Source organism: Phyllostomus discolor, chromosome 6, assembly GCF_004126475.2.
Source record: "Phyllostomus discolor isolate MPI-MPIP mPhyDis1 chromosome 6, mPhyDis1.pri.v3, whole genome shotgun sequence".
Lineage (NCBI taxonomy): Eukaryota > Metazoa > Chordata > Mammalia > Chiroptera > Phyllostomidae > Phyllostomus > Phyllostomus discolor.
Genome location: NC_040908.2, coordinates 47,826,785 through 47,843,191, shown reverse-complemented (window position 1 = coordinate 47,843,191; position 16,407 = coordinate 47,826,785). Strand labels below are relative to the sequence as shown.

Here is a 16,407-nt window from a genome sequence, read left to right as displayed (position 1 = left end):
GACACAAACTAAAGTAGCTGTTTAAAGCATAAGATATTGACATATGAGACACACAATGCAGGAAATGCTTCACCATCTCACCAAACTGCTTACATTACACCAAACTGCTCCATTGACACTGAGCTCTGCTAGTGTTTGGTGTGGTTGAGGGGGGTACAGCTCCATAACCAATGGAGAACAGCTGTTTTCTACAAGTACTAAAGCATTTTAAGACTGCATTGGTAGGGATTTTTTTCAAGATGAAGAAAAGAGGGGAAAAGAGCTTAGTCCCTTCCTACAGCCTTGCAGAGGGCCATGGTGCAGGAGCAGGCTTCCCCTTGCTCATGCTCAGTGAACGCTCTGCAGACCTTAGCAGCATCCTGCAGCAGTGAGTTCTCTGCACTGGGCCATGGTTCACCAGAAAAGGCATTCGTCCATCAAGTTCATAGATGTGGCCATCCATGCTGTTAAACAGAATAAAATAGAAGTTCACTTTGTCATTTACCAGACACTGGCCTTCCTATGCCATGCCATCATGGGCTGCCTGAATGGCCTCATTCTTTTCGAAGCATTTTTCTCTGTCTTCAGGAAACAACTTCTGCATTTCAGAAAGAAACTGTTTCAGAACTGACCCATCCTCCAATTCGAGTTTGTTTTGATTATTGGCCTTACTGACCACTGCATGTATAAGTCCGATGGTACTAGAGGTGTTCCCAATGATCTGCTCCATGAAGTACACTTTAGGACTGACTTCTTGTCCCTTCAGCTCTTTGATCTGCTTTTTTTTTTTTGAAGTTCTCATGCCAGGCAGTAGTGGAAAAAGCAGCAGCAGCATGCAGGCTGGCACAGGCACCACACCCAGAGCCTCTTCCTCCAGCCCCGGCACGTCCACGGAGCATCGGTCCACTGGCTGGGGACCCCCAGCCAGGCCAGCATTTCGTTCAGCATCTCCAAGTCAATCTCCATGGGTTTGAGCATCATCTTCATGAACTGCAGATGAAATCTTGACCCAGGGAAGAGGGAAAACTGGGGCCATTTTAAACAGTAAAATCACCAACAAAAACATACACAAAAAATGTGGCACTAAGTAGATCACATAAGGGTGCTTGTTGTACATGAGAACTGAAACCAAAAGGCAGAACAAAGTTAAGAGAGTAGATTTTAACTGTTCTCCCCACAAAAAAGAAATGGTGACTATGTGATGTGATAGAGTTGTTAGCTGACATTATAGTGAAATACATAAGTGCATCAAATTAACACCTGCACAGCTTAAACTTACACAATGGTAATGTCAGTAAAGCTGGAAAACTCCAAAAGGCAGAACATTGGCTTGTTGGACCTCAGGTGAGAACCTGTACCTCTGGTGACTCAAATTTTTCACCACTCTATGCATGTCAATGAATGTCCACAAAAGCTCTGCAAGTGTTGTTTTTGGCATGATAGATAAGTTTTAGCAGCAGGCCAATTGACAGATGCAGAATCTGTGAATAATGAGGATCAGTGTTTTAAGAGTGAAATGGCATGATGTCTAGAATACCCTTTCAATTATTTTGGGGGGTGTGCAATGGGGAGGGTGAGGAAAGGATCACTAAAGCAAATGTGGGGGAATACTGATAACTGTGACTGGAAGATGGCTGTTTGGTACCTGGGGGTTGTTAGTCCAAGAACTCCAAGAAACAGACACCAGATACGTTTAAAGGTTGTATTTTATTAGAGGAAATAGCTATGAGAAAGGAAATAGAGAAGGAGCCAGAAAGACTGATAGAGAATCATTCTAAATGCAAGTCTGACCCTAAATGAAGGGAGGTGGGGAGGGTGTGGTAAGTGCATCTGAGACTCCAGTGTGCCTTGGAGTCTAAGGACAGTGTGTTCAAATGCAGTGGTTGTCCAGTGAAAGTCACCAGCCAGGCTTGTCTTATATCCCTGCCGCAGTCGTAGGGTCCAACCCTGGGGAGGTGCAGCCTCAGCACCATCAGTGCTCGGCAGCTGGGCCCCAGGCCCATTAGGTTCCCTGCAATAGGAGAGCTGCAAAGCAGGCTCTCTTGGCCACCACATTAACAGGTCATTAAACTATTCTCTCTACTTTAGAGTGCATTTGAAATTTTTCTCAATGAATATTTTTTTAATGAAGAGAGCAAAAAATTCTATAGAAAATCAAAGTGTAACCCAGTTACCTTATGCTGTGGTATTTGGAGGTGCAAGCCTTCTCATTTTAATACCACACATTCATATCGTAGTGCTGCATGGCTTCCAAATCGCTTCCACCCTCCCCATTTAACCCTTACACCTACTTCTAGAAATGGCAAGGTCAGGTACTTGGGTATCATTATATCCATTGAACAATGAGTAAATCTGTCTGAATACTCAAACCTCACTTTGGTTAAGACAGTTGCTCGGAATCATCCCGCTGAGGGGGAAATGGGGGAGCAGGGAGGTCCAGTGACCTTCCACAGCCCTTCCATGGCCCACCTTCCAGGCATTAAGATGCAGGCCATCAGCTGGGTCCCTCTGTACCCACATGGAGCTGCTCACACTGCTGTGCCCAATTTCCGTTGCTATGAAGAATGCTCAATTTATAAGATGATGGATGCTCAGGAATCAAAGATCCGCCTGAAGAGAGGATTAAAGCTGTGACTGAGTCCAAGGTCAAGGTTTAGCCCAAGGTTAGAACAGGGTCATTCCGAGGTCAAGTTTAAGGGAATGGCTTGTGAATAGAGGTGACACGAGTTTAGCCCAGTGCTGGCTTCTGTGGAGAGGGGGTCACCCCCTACCTGGCCTGGCCCACAGCCTTCTAATTCTAATTCGGGACCTGTGGACAGCAGGGGTGACCCACCCAGAGCAGAGATGCACTGCATTTGTCCCTCAGGCTCATTTGCATCTGGCACACCTCGGTCTTACCCAGGACAATTCTCAGGAGCATTTCGTAAGCCATCTGCCTGCATTTAAGCCCTTTGACAGCAAGAACAGCTTTGGGACAAGATCTGTCCCATCCCCTGCCCATTGCTACAGACTTAATTATAGAGCCAGCCACAGCAAGTGGCCACCTCCCGCCCCCACACAGGCAGAGGAGGGGGCAGGTTTGTACTCCACTAGGAGGTATCAGGGAGAGAAATCAAGGAGCCCTTCCCAATAATGCGATCAGCCTTAGCAGAAACTGTGACCATGGTGGTGACATTTTCTCAGACTGCCTCCATTCCCATCTGTGTTCTGTCCCGCATTTCAGCAATATTCTCCCCATCAACCCTGCAGCCTCTCCCTTCGAGTTCACCTTGAAAGGGAAGGTATGGTTGCTCTACCACCCTGAGAAAGGAGCCTGAAGGGGCAGAGCTCAAGCCTAGAGAGGACCATCTACTGGTGGGATTGATGGCCCTGTGGCCCTCAAATGTGCAGGCAATTTCTGACCATGGGGTCTTCCTGGTGTTAGCTAGAAACAAGTCCCCACCAAACTGTGTCAGAAGAAATGCCCTCTTCTTCTTTAGCCATTTGGGCCCTAGCCAAGTCTTCTGAGCGGGCTCCCCTGAGCTGAGAGAAGGCAGGTGCTTAGGTGGTGCTGACTCCGAGAGCAAGACAGCACTTCGGGTTTCCAGCTCATGCCCACTACCCACATTGTCTGGGGCCGTCTCCCTCCCCCTACACCTGATCATCAGTCTGGGAGCCTATCTCAGAAGTCCAGCAAATCAAATCCATTCTGCCTCTCCCCGCTACATGGCCCTGGCCCTGAGGTGGCCTCATCTCTCCCCTGAAACAATAGGTCTAAACCAGGCATGGGCAGACTATGTGTGGTTGCAGGCCAAATCCAGCCCCCTCCCATGCTCCTGAGGCCACACAGCTAAGGACAGCTTTCACAGATGAATGTTTGCAGTCAGACGATAGGGACCACTAACCCCTGTTAAGCAAACTGCTGTATCCCTCCAAAAAAACTCCATTCTTCACATTAATAGACCTATATTATTAAATATATACAAAAATTCTATTATTATTATTATATTTTCAATCTCATCAATGACATTTGTTGACATTTTTCTCTCTAGTTATATAAGTACCTATAAAATTCTCAATTTTTCCTCTTGGCCTACAAAGTCTAAAATATTTACTACTTAACCCTTTGCATGAAAAATTTGTCAACGGCTGCTCTGAATCTTTCCTTTGAACATTCAAGTCCCTTAGCCATAATAAGCACCCGTGCTTCCCACCAATCCAACCAAACTTCTTGAGTTCAAGTCCTGGCCCTTTTCTGTACCATCTTGGGTAAGTTATTTATCCTTTTCGGGCCTCAGTTTCCTCATTTGTAACATGGGGAAAGTATCCAGGAAATTATTATGAGGATCGAATCAGTCAATACCTACAAAGCACTAAAACAATGCCTGGCACATAATAAGTCTATGTACATATCTGCTGAATAGATAAAGGCTTTCCTATCCCCTTGCAACCTTAATCAGCAGAAAGTCCCCTCTCCCACATGCAGGTTAGCGCTCCTTTCACTGAACAGCTGTGGGCATATTGTGTCTCCGGCTCACAGTGAGGGCAGTGACAACACAAGTGCTATATCCTCCTGCTCTGGTCCCTGTAAGCTTTGTGAGGGCAGGAATAATGTCTTTTCTTCCTTATTTCCAAGGTGAAGAAAGCAGAAGTAATATTTAACATTTAGAATAGACAAGGGTATTCTTAACTTAAAAGTAAATGGGGGGAAAAGTGAATGTAGCATTTCTGCAGTAAAACTTTTTAAATCTGATTGCTTAGAATGTAAGTCTTGTCTATATCAAAAAATGACACAAGCAAACTATAAAACCAAGCAGCGCTGCACTGAGTAGTGTCTGGGTGATTTCCAAGTAGGAAACATGGAAATAATATTTAAAGCAAATATGGTCAGTAAAGAGAGAGTTAATGTCCTTCATTAATAAAGAGTTCTTACAAATCAATATTTTTAAAAAGCAAGGACTAAAATAGATAAATGGGAAAAGGACTTAAAAAGAACAAAAACAAAACAAAAGCGGAACTATAAATGGCTTACAAATGTGTAAAAATGTTTGTAATCATTAATGATCCACAAATGCAAACTTAAAGAATAACAAAAGTTTTCACATGAAATTAATAGTTTTTAAATTAAGAGTATTTAAACTTGGCAAGAGAACTGCTGATGGGCACATAAATTAATCATCTCAGTAAATTTGGCAATATGTACTAAAGGCCTTTTAAAAAGTCTCACCCTTTTATATGTCAATTGTATATCAATATAAATGGGGGGGGGGAGTCTTACCTTTTGACATTATTGTGACTTCTGGGAATTCAGCCCAAGGAAATCATCTGCTAGGTGGATAAAGATTTATGCACAGTCTTATGAAAAACTGAAAACAACTTACATGCTCAATAATAGGTGATTGGTTTAATAAATTATGGTCCACCCATGTGACAGTGGATTATGCAATGATTTAAAATGATGTTTATAAAAAGTATTTCATGACATGAGATAGAAAATTGAACAAATGGCTCAACTGCAAGTATGTCTTCTAAGTGCATAGAAAAGAGACTGGAAGGGGGTCTGTATGACTGTCCACCTTCCTGGGCAGGCCTGGGAGCTGAGTCTGCACGTGAAACTGTTCTGTGTCTGAAACACATGCATGGAGCTCTCTGGGCATTGACCCACGGGAGTCTGATTATGTCTGTGGTCCTGCAAAAGAATGTCTTCATTTGTGGACATGGGTGGGGAAGCACATGCCAGGGTCTAAGTATGTGCACATATGTCTTGTGTACGAGTCCTTGTGTCTAAGCAAATTAATTAGCAAGTGATATGCACATTCCTCAGCCTGTGCATCCTGACCATAAAGAGCCCATAGCCACTATTCCCATAAAAAAGTATCTAGAACATTCAGCCCCAAGCTGGCCCAGGCCAAGGACACTGTTATACTCAAGTTGGCTGCTTAGCAGACCTCAGGAGACCATGACTGGAGCCAGTCCTGGCCCACTGGTTCTGATTAGAAATGACTATAGAGACCCCAAGAGCCTAGAAGGAAACTGAAATTGCTTTCCAAGGCCCTAACAGGCTATAGTCTACATGGCCCAGGACTGACCTTTGGCTCACCCTGACTGAGTCTGAGCACCGCCCACGTGCAGCTTTCCCACTGACCCAGTTGAGGGACACTATAGACCCAGACACTTGGTGGCAGCCCTCTGGTTCAGTGTCTCCAGGCTCTTTCTGTTCTCATTCCCAGGAAGGGGCCTGCGATGGAGTGATTTTCCACTGAGGAATGTCTGTGTGATTGCCATCTCCCCAGAGCAAGGCCAGCTCCACCCTCTGGCCTGGTTTGAGATAAGTGGGCCCCACCTGCTGCCCCCGCCCCAAGAGCAGGTGGGAGCAGGCTGCCGGGGGTGTGCCAGAATCCAATCTGAGCACCCAGCCCAGATCATGGGGTGTGGAACTCCCCAGACTCCCCAGCACCTTCCCCTGAGCCTGCACCCCACCATCTGACCCCAAATTGAACTCTGACCTCAGGCACCTGACCTTCTGTTCCCTCCCTTCAGGGCCCACCCTCCTCCAATGAGGTCACCCTGTCCACCCCTCTGCCTTCAGCCCTGACACTCAACTCATATGGCTCATGTTTGTTGAATACCTACTCATTCTCCGAGGAGCTTCCTCAGAGCCAGGCCCAGCCATACCAGCTATGAGTCACTGGCAACCCACTGCAAAACTTAGCAGTGAATGGGGAAATAGCCGCTAAAGCCCCCCACGAGGGTGGGCAGATTCTCAGGAGGCCCAGGGAGATAAGGAAAAGGAACATAGGCTCTTCCTGAGAGATCTCTCACATTCCATTAGCAGGGATGCCAAACTCATTTTCACAGGGGCCACATCAGCCTCGAAGTTGCCTTCAAAGGGCTGAATATAATTTTAGGACTGTATAAATGTAACTACTCCTTAACTAAGGGCAAGAAGCTCGGCGCTGCCGCAGGGTAGAAACAAGGTGCCAGGCCAGATAAAACAAGGTGGAGGGCCGGATTTGGCCTGCAGGCCTTGTGTTTGTCACCTTTGCATTAGAGGCAGCAGCTGAACTCTGGCTGCAGCCAGTCACGCGTGAGGTGCTAGCCACCTACACCATCTGTGCTTCCTTGGAACTTATAGCCTAGATTGGAAGAGTAAAGAAAAGTAAAAATAAAACGGCATTTGGGGACTTTAGACCAATGGTTCATGGTGCCATGACAGCCTGCACAAGCATTGTGTGCCCCGCAGGGAAGACAGCCTGCCTCTGCCATAAACTGCAGGCCTGTGGGCTGGGCTCCCAGCACCGCATTTGCTCCTGAAGTCAGCAACAAGCCTCAAGCCAGAGTTTTCCCAGCGTCGCTTGGTCCTCCCAGGTGAGAGGATGCTCATGGTGCCCCCTTTTGTCTCATGGACACCTCCACCCATCCCCAATGGGAGAGGTAAAATGCATGTTACTATAAATCAGCACTCAGTGGAGCAACCAGTGTGGAAGTGGGGTGCTGCTGAGAGCAGGTGAGGTTCCTGGAGAGAGTCCTGTCTGGGCAATAGCTGAGGGCTTCCCAAGGTTTGAGCTGAGCAAGAAGCGCCCCAGGTAGAGGCAACAGCTTGTGTCAAGGTGGATGGGCACATGTCATGAGTCAGGAAGTGAATGGTAGCCAGGGTGGGGACAGAGGGGCCTGTGGGAGATGAGATTGCTGGGCCTAGGGCCAAGGCCTGACTCTTGCTCTAATCCTAAGCATACTCACAAGCCACTGAGAGGATGACACGAGGAACTTTGCATCTCGCTGGCTGCCCTATGGAGAACCAATGGGAGGCCAGCAGAGAGGAGCAGAGGACCAGCCAGGAGTCTCTGGCAACAGGCCAGACCAGAGGCCCCGACTCAGAGGGGCTGGTAGACAAGGGCAGAGTGGGAACCGTGTGTAGCAGCCACCAGGGGGGAGTGTGGGCAGGCAGGACGCAGGTGTAGACAAGACACCAGCACTGGGGAGTCTCACAGTTCAAACCCATGTTGTTCAAGGGCCGACTGTATTTTTGATCCACAGTTAGGAATGAACCTGCAGGTGCAAAGGACCAACTGCAGTTATATGTGGATTTTTGAATGGGGAACAGGGACGGGGTGTGGTGGAGAGGAGGGGGTCGGTGCTCCAAACTCCCGTGTTGTTCAAGGGTCAACTATCCACAGAAGTAGCTGTGATTCTGTCACTAATAGAAGTCAGATATTTTCACATTACATTACAATTGGGAAGATAACCCTGAAACACCTTAATACCCTGCTCACCACTACACTGGAATTACAGTAATTATTAGATCTGCGGCTGGATCTTGTCATATATATTATATTAACATATATTATCATGCCACAGATCTGGAGCAGCGTCATTCCCGGCTGATGGCGTTCCAGGTTCCCACAAGCAGCCTCTGTGCCGCCAGCCATTCTCATCAGGAAGAACAAGACACCCAGGCAGCCCAAGAAAGCTAATAATTTAGTGTGCCAATAAACTATTAAAAAAATTTTGTGTTCAGCTTTTATTTAGTGGAAATGGAGAAACAGATTTTTAATTAATATAAATTACATACTTTTTTTCTTTGTGTTCAAAATAAGGAATCAACTGCTTGCAGTAAATGGAATATATTTTAATTTACTTGGAAATGTCTATTGCACAACCTCCACATTGTTATAACTGGCCACTATTAACCACATTCTCTAACTTATGTAAATAATATTACTAAGTCTTATCCACAATATATTTGAAGATTATTTTTATTCTGGTGTCTGCTCATCGACTGGCCACCTCCCTCAGGTTCTCATTCCTCCTTTTTCTAAACTGGACCTATTTTTGAGGGTCATGGCACATTATATCTCATATAATAGAACCAACCCCTCCTCCCCAATAAACAATGCTGTGTGCACCATGTGTTATTTGGTTGTGGGATTTTGGTTGATTGTAGCTTTGACTGGGTCCCTGATGGGAGGTGTGGCATGTACCTGTGTCATGTGACAGGTACATGCTCGTTGCAGAAATACAAGGTCACAATAGGCTGGCGTAATGTTTTCTTGACTCAAGGGCTCTGTATTTCAGTGGGAGTGAAACTAATTTGCACTTGGTTAGTGCTGGATGGGGTCATAGGTGGAAACAGAGTTAGATGGCACTATTCTCCAGCATAATATTTTGTGCAGACTGATGACCCGACCAGTGCCCAGATTTCTTTTCCTGAATTAGATTCTTCCTGCTAAGAATCACTGGGATCCAAGACCCCCTTTTTCACAGTTCCCCTAGAGCAGCTGGTAAACCCCTGTATGAGGAAGCCCAAGAACCACCGAGAGGCTTACTGAAAGAGGGCAATTGACCTGGTCACTGGGGAACTGATGAAACATAAGGGTGGGTCACCGTGAAATCTCTGAACACCCAGCACAGGGGCAAAGTGGCCCAAAGGTGCCTCTGTTGCCCAGCGTTCCCTTGGGATTCTCAGGCCTCTCTCCTCCTCTCTGCTCCCCATCCCACCCCTACCTACCCAGGGAGGAATGTGTTAGATTGTAGCATTTGCAGTGATGGGAACAATGATACCCCTCCCAGGGAAATCTGCCTATAATAAGGAGATGTGATTTAGTCCAAAAGGGTGAACCTCCACTGCTCAAATTCAAGGCACCCTAACGCTTGGTTGGGGCTATTTAGAGAGGAAACTTCTGGGTACACCTTGAATAAAGTAAAGTCCACCTCTCTGTGGTGTTGGCCCTCCTTCTGAGCTGTGTTTCTTCTTGGGAAAATCTCTGGGCTTCCTGATACCCCACAGTCTCTTGTAGGACTATAGGTATCCTGTGAGCAGCCCCCTGCCTGTCTCCTGGAAGAGAGGGCATGACCCAGGAAGTCTCATGCTTCCCTTCTGAAGTTCAGGCTATACGAGGGAAAGAAGGAGAGCCGGCTCAGGTTGAGGAACCAGCAGAGTTAGCACTGGAAGGCTTCCTGGGGGAAGAGGCACCTCAACCCCTCACGGGTACTACCCAGAACATTCCATAGGCATTTAGAAACTTCTGCAATTTGACCCTCCCCCACCCTATACCCACACCCTCTGATCGTGGCCTCTGAATACAAGTTCATTCCTTTCCTCTGGCTATTTCCCTGCCCAGAATGCTTTCTGCCCTACTTGCTTCTTTGATATTCTGATTCCTTCCATGGAATTGCTGTTCAGCACCCACCCACTGGAGACTTCTTCCACACCTACTGCCCAGCCCCTGCCTCAGAATCATCATGAGGCTGTCCATCAATATTCCATATCTCCTCCTTCTCCCATCACCCAAAGTACAAGTCTAATTGACAGATTTCCCCAAGGTCACAGCTTGCTTCCTTATAGCAGAGAACTGGGGCCAAAAGTTGCAAAAAGCAGCCAGGCTTGAGGTCAATAGAAATTGTATATGGAAGAGCTCCTGGAGTCAGACAAGCTGGGTCTGCACCCTGGCTCTCCTGTTTACTCTCTGCACATTTTTGAACCAGTTCTTTTCTGTTCTTTGAGCCTTGGTGTTCTCATATGTGAAATACAACTATTTGAAAGTTTGTTTGTAAATGGCACAATACTCAGCACCTGAATGAAGATGGTTACTCAGGAACTGATGGCCGGATGGGTAGATAGACAAGTAAGTAAATTCTAAGCCAGGGCAAGGATCTGGGGCAGATGTGGGTGGCTGCCTGCCTCACCTATGCACATGACCAACCTTGAGCTCCAATTTCCACTCCTTTCCCCAGGATCCAGGGATTTGCCCATCAGGCAGCTCTCCTCTGGAAAGAAAGTGACTCAGAACACCAGGAGAGCTGGAATGAATCAGGGAGGCAGGGATAGAGTGAGGGGGCCCCCACCCAATGGCCTGGGCCTCTCCCAGCAGGAAGAGTGTGAGCTGGTCCCCAGAGTCACTGGGTGAAAGGGCAATCCTGCCAAAATACACCCCTAGCCAGCCAATGGGACCCAATGACAACCACTACCACATTCACTCCCACATTCCAGACCTGTCAGGGCGCTTCCACGAGTGCTATCTTGTCATGCACAAATCTCTGAACCCCATGTCAGAGGGCTTGGGTTCTAGCTCTGCCACTTGTCCTCGCTGGCCCAAGCAAGTCACACGGGCCTCAGTACCCATCTCTGTTTGAGGACATGGTGAACTCAGCCAGCCCTAGCCCCTTCCTGTCCTGACTGTCACTGGGAGCCAAGGACACAGGAGCTCCTCTCCCAGGGAATAGCAGGAGGTACAAGTTCCAGCCCTGTCAGCCACCTACTTCAAGGCCTCTTCCTCACAATGCCTCCTTTTCCTCAGCCAACCCTAAGGGCCCATCCCAACACCCAGAAATGAGTCCTCAGACTGCACCTTTCCCTGCACTCCAGACATGCAGGTGCAGCTGCTGGCTCAACGACTCCGCCTGGGATGCACAAGAAGCAGCTCAGACTTAACACGCCCAAGACTGAACTCTGATCATCCCCCGAATGCCAAATAAGAACATTCTCCACCCTATATCTCCATAAATGGTAACTCATCCTTCCAGTTGTTCAGGCCACACATTTTGACTCTTCTCATTCTCTCCCACCCCACATCTAATCCAGTGGCAAATCCTTTTGCTCCACCTTCAAAATAGATCCAGAAACCCACTGTTTCTCACCGCACCTCTCAGCCCTCCCCATCCAGACCCCACAGTCTCCCCTGTACCAATGGGGAAGCCCTGTCCTGGCCTCCTACTTTGTAGGTCAGCTCTCTTCTAGGAGCTCAGCATAGGAGGTCTTTGTAAACACAGAGTCCCTCCAGTGCTGAGACCTCTGCAAAGATTATGCACTGGTCTCAAAGCAGAAGCTAAAGCCCCAGTGATGCAGCTGCCCTCCTGTTCATACAATATGACCAACTCAGTCTGGGTGGCAGGGGGAGGAGAAGCCTTATAATGGCCTCCTACACAATCTGCTCCCCATTCCCTCTCCATCATCCTTATCTCTTCAGCCTTCCTCCAGCCACACTCACCCCCTGCTGACTTTACACGTGCGACTTTCTCCCAGGTAGCCACATGGCCCCCTCCCTTGTTTCCTTCAAGCCATTGCTGCAGTGAGGCCTTCCATGGTCATCACACTTGAATTGCAGCTCTCCTTTCTCCCCAGTCTACTTTATGCTCCCTTATTTTTCCCCCGTACCACTTACTACCTTCTAGCATCCTATATAATTTACCTGTCTATTGTGTGCTCTGTTTGTTGTCTTCTTGCTTTGGAAAATCAGTTTCAGGTGGGCAGAGCTTTTTTTCTGTTTCACCCACTAATTGGTCCTTAATACCTGGCACATGGTGCCCTCTCAATACACACTTATGAAATGAATGAATGAATGAGAGTCTGTAGGTTGTAATGGTTAAGAGAACTTTGGTAATCCACCATTTCTTAACTATATGACACAACCTCTTTGTGCCTCAGTTTCCCTCTTTGTAAAAGTAAGCTAGTAATGATACCTGACTCATGGGACTGTTGTGTGGATTAAACAGGTGTTAACTCAGCTGGTGGCACATGCCAAGTGCTCAGCAAATGTCTGTGCTTATGATGCCATCTGCACAGAATCATGGGAGGCAGGTGTGTCAGGGCCCACTGAACCCTTTTCCAGCTCAGGAGACACTCCCAGAAGCTCCCCTTGGCTCTCTCAGCAAGCTCCTCTTACCCAGAGCCTAGGGAGAGCACCCCCACACTGAGAAGCTGGCTCCTGTTCCAAGGAAATCAGGCCAGTTCTGATACATGTGCTTGGTCACTCTGGGCTGCAAGGAGTATGGCATGGAAGGACCCAGGCCAGGCCAGTGGGGGAGGCAGTGACCAGAAGGCACTGGCCCTCACCTTGGGAGTGGATCTCTCTGAGACCAAGGGACAGCCATTCTTATAACACGTGGATTCCTCTTCTAGGATCTGGGTAGAGGAAGACTTTCAGGGCCTAGAGTCTGAGCAAACCCACCCAGTTTCTTCTTTGAGCAGCAAGAGCAATGTGCAATCCAGCCCTGGTCAGAGAAATTATTAAAATCCAACTATTAGCTCAGGGGAGACCTGGGGGAGCCCCATTAAAACCACTGTCAGGGCCCTTTTCATACCCCTGTAACTCCCAGACAAACAGAGGCCCATGGGACAAGAGGATCTGTTCAGGGTCCCACTGCCAGAGAGAGGTGGAGCTGGGCCAAAAGTCAGGGCTTGCAGCCACTTCTCCGCAGAGCCACAGTTTGGGCCAAACCCCTGCTACCCCTTCCCACTCCAACCAGAGGTTGCAGCGGGATTTTATTTCTGGGTCCTTAGGCATCAGAAATTAACTTTTCCACCCCCTCTTGTTGAGATTACCTCCAATCAAAAGGGTAGGGTGCAGGATGTTTTTGCAAGTCCCCCTTAATGGTCTATAAACTTTTCTGGACCCCACTGTTTGATTTCTTAAATTTATGCTCTACTTCCAGAGAAGACATGAAGTAGCTTACAATAAAACATATGCATATAATACTCTAGTAATGAAAAATAATAGTAATACATTTATAAAAAAGAGAAAGACACAGTTATGCCAAACAGAGGCTGACATAAATCATTATGATTAAGGATTAAATTTAAATCTGAGCTCCCCAACAGCCAAGGTGAAAAGGGAGCCTCCAGGCATCATAGAATCACCTCTTCATCTTCCCCCAGAACCTGACATATAGAAGACCCTTGAAGAATGCTTGTATCTGATTGAAAAAATGGGTGCCCCAATCTCTTGAGCAGCCTGAGGTCACATTTTGGCCCCAAGGCTATGGGGCACCATAGCCTTGTTCTCTCAGTTTCTCCCCTCAAAGTCAGTCTGGACGCATGCATGAAGGGACCTGCCTTGCTCCTCTGTCTCTCTTGAGTGATTGTCTATGGGCAGGATCCCCCAGCCCACCCACAGGAAGTGTGCCCCAGTTCACGAAGTCATGGCTGACCTTAGTACCTGTCCTGTTGTCCTAATAATTAAGCCCCACTAAGGAGAAAGCCCCAAGTGGCCAAATGGAGTGATTCAAAATGACTTAATTGATTTACTTCATTGAAAACAGAGAAAAAGAAAGCAGACCCTCCTGAGGGCAGTTTGGGTACCTGATTGGGTTGGATACCTGTTTTGGTCATCATCAGTGCTACACAGACGCTCCTGGTACAGTGGCTCTGGTTCCGTGGACTCACCTCCAGTCCTTGGTGAGAGGGGGCAGGCTGGGTCCCAGATCCTCACTCTCTTTGGAAAAGCTGGTAGCCAGGGATCATGGCAAGGTCATCAGCAGTGGAGGATCAGCTCTGGCAGACGTCAACCCAGGAGGCTTCCTGGAGAGAATAGGCTGGGTCAGGAAGAATGGGCAGATGTAGAAAGATGAGGCCTTCTTAGGGTAAAAGGCAGAGAGGAGCTCAGCAAAGAGGCTAAACCAAGCCCTGTAAGCCCAGAGCCTGTGAGAAACCACAAGAAATTAGGGTGGCAGGGGAGGCCAGCTTAGACAGAGATCTGATCCCTTTTCTCAGAGAAAACCTGGTTCATGGGGTGGGGGAAAGACCCCAGACTCACTCAGTCTCCCTGCCCTAACATTGTGGAACCTCTAAAATGATGATGGTACAATACCTATGACCTCTGATGTCTGCTGAGCACTTACGAGTACCAGGGACTACACCCAGTGCTTCTCAAAGCTCATCCCATTTAATCCTCATAACTCCATGAGGTAAGTAATGTCACTGACCCCATTTCATAGGTGAGGAAACTGAACTCAGTTTAAGAGGACAAACAGCTAATAAACAATGAAGCCAAGATTTGAATGCAAATTTGTACAACTAAAATACCCAATCTGTTTGTATCCCCTTGTTGGAGACCCCTTTGGTGATTGAGCTACAACTCCCATTCTCAGGGATCCCATCAGAGAGTCTGATGGAAGAGACATGGTTTTGTTCTTAAGAAACCTGATCCTAAGCCCTGGCTGGCATAGCTCAGTGGATTGAGCGTGGGCTGTGAACCAAAGCATCGCAGGTTTGATTCCCAGTCAGGGCACATGCCTGGGTTGCAGGCCATGGCCCCCAGCAACCACACATTGATGTTTCTCTCCCTCTCTCTCTCTCTCTCTCTCTCTCTCTCTCTCCTTCTCTTCCCTCTCTAAAAATAAATAAATAAAATCTTAAAAAAAAAAGAAGCCTGATCTTATTGGGGAGCTCTGTTGCTTCTCCTAAGGTAATGGCGGAGGGTTGGTCCCTTCCAGCTAGGAGCTGCAGTCAGAAGGGGCAGGAGGAAGGATGTTCCTCAGTGGGCATCAAGGAGAAGTTGACTGAAGGGACAAAATCAGCACCTTCTCCTCCCCTCTCCATGTGACCACTCCCAGCAAGAGGGGCCAGGCAGGTACTCCCCACCTTCAGGGACCAGGCTGCCAGGCAGATGCAGCATGTTGGCCTGCACCCAGGGGATCACAAGGCAGAGGCAAGTGGTGCACAGACAGGGCCTTTGTCTCAGAAACCCCGAGTGTCCGCCACGTCTTGAAGATGGGTAGGTCTGTAGACAGGGCCAGAGCTCAGCCAGAAACCAGAAGTGGAACCCTATCTGAGCCCAGGAATCCATCTGTGGGCAGGATCAGAGGTCAGTCAAAGGTCAGGGTCACCCATCAGTCACAGGCCCCCTTGGGTCTCATCTAGAGGTCAGGGTCAATAGTCCTCTAAGGTTAGGGTTGCAGAAGAGAGGGGTTGAGGGTGTCCTGTGCACTGGTTCTGGATCAAGAGGCCACAGTGAGTCACTGGGGTGACCCCTAACATCCTATAGCCTGTGGGTCAGCTGCTAGGGAGCAGATACAAGGTGGGGCTGAAAGGGCCCCAGGGGTAGGCAGGGGCCTACACCCAGACTATAGACTCCGCACCCCTCATTCCTCCTGGCTGAGGTCATTCCCTGAGCCCAGCCACCTCAGGCCTGGGAGGGGAAGCAGAGGTTCTGAGGCGGCTCCCCCAGAGTACCTGTGAATCATGATCCCTAGGACTGCATTTATTATGCCCAGCAAAGGATGGGGGTACCCCAGCAACATGAAGCTCTCAGCCCCAGAACCCCATGTGTCAGCAATGAAGAGTCAGCCAATGTCTAAATCATCTTGTGCCAGGCACCATTCTAAAGCTTTACACATTGTTTCTTTTGATCCAATGATGTGTTATTACCTTATTTACAGATGAGAAAACCTAGGCAAAGAGTGGTTAAATATGTGGCTCTGGTACTTAACTCTAGACACTGGTTTCAAACCCAGGGGGTTAGCCTTGCTCTTAATTACTTTATGATTTAAGAACAAGATCACTCAAGCAAGCTGTGGCCTTGCCAAATCTATTCTCCCCCACCCCACTTCCTCCTCAATGGAGCTTAAAGCCAGCATCTAAATCTCTAGGTATGGAATTTCAGAGGGAGCAAGGCAGGTCTTTGAAGCGGGGCAGATTCCAGGCAGAATTTGTATCATTTCCACTTTTGTTGA

The 16,407-nt window shown here is 47.9% G+C and overlaps 1 pseudogene; it reads right to left on the bottom strand.

Moving 5' to 3' along the window:
* Positions 1 to 263: 263 nt before the first annotated feature.
* On the bottom strand, positions 264 to 988 carry LOC114498685 (annotated as a pseudogene).
* Between the last annotated feature and the right edge of the window lie 15,419 nt (positions 989 to 16,407).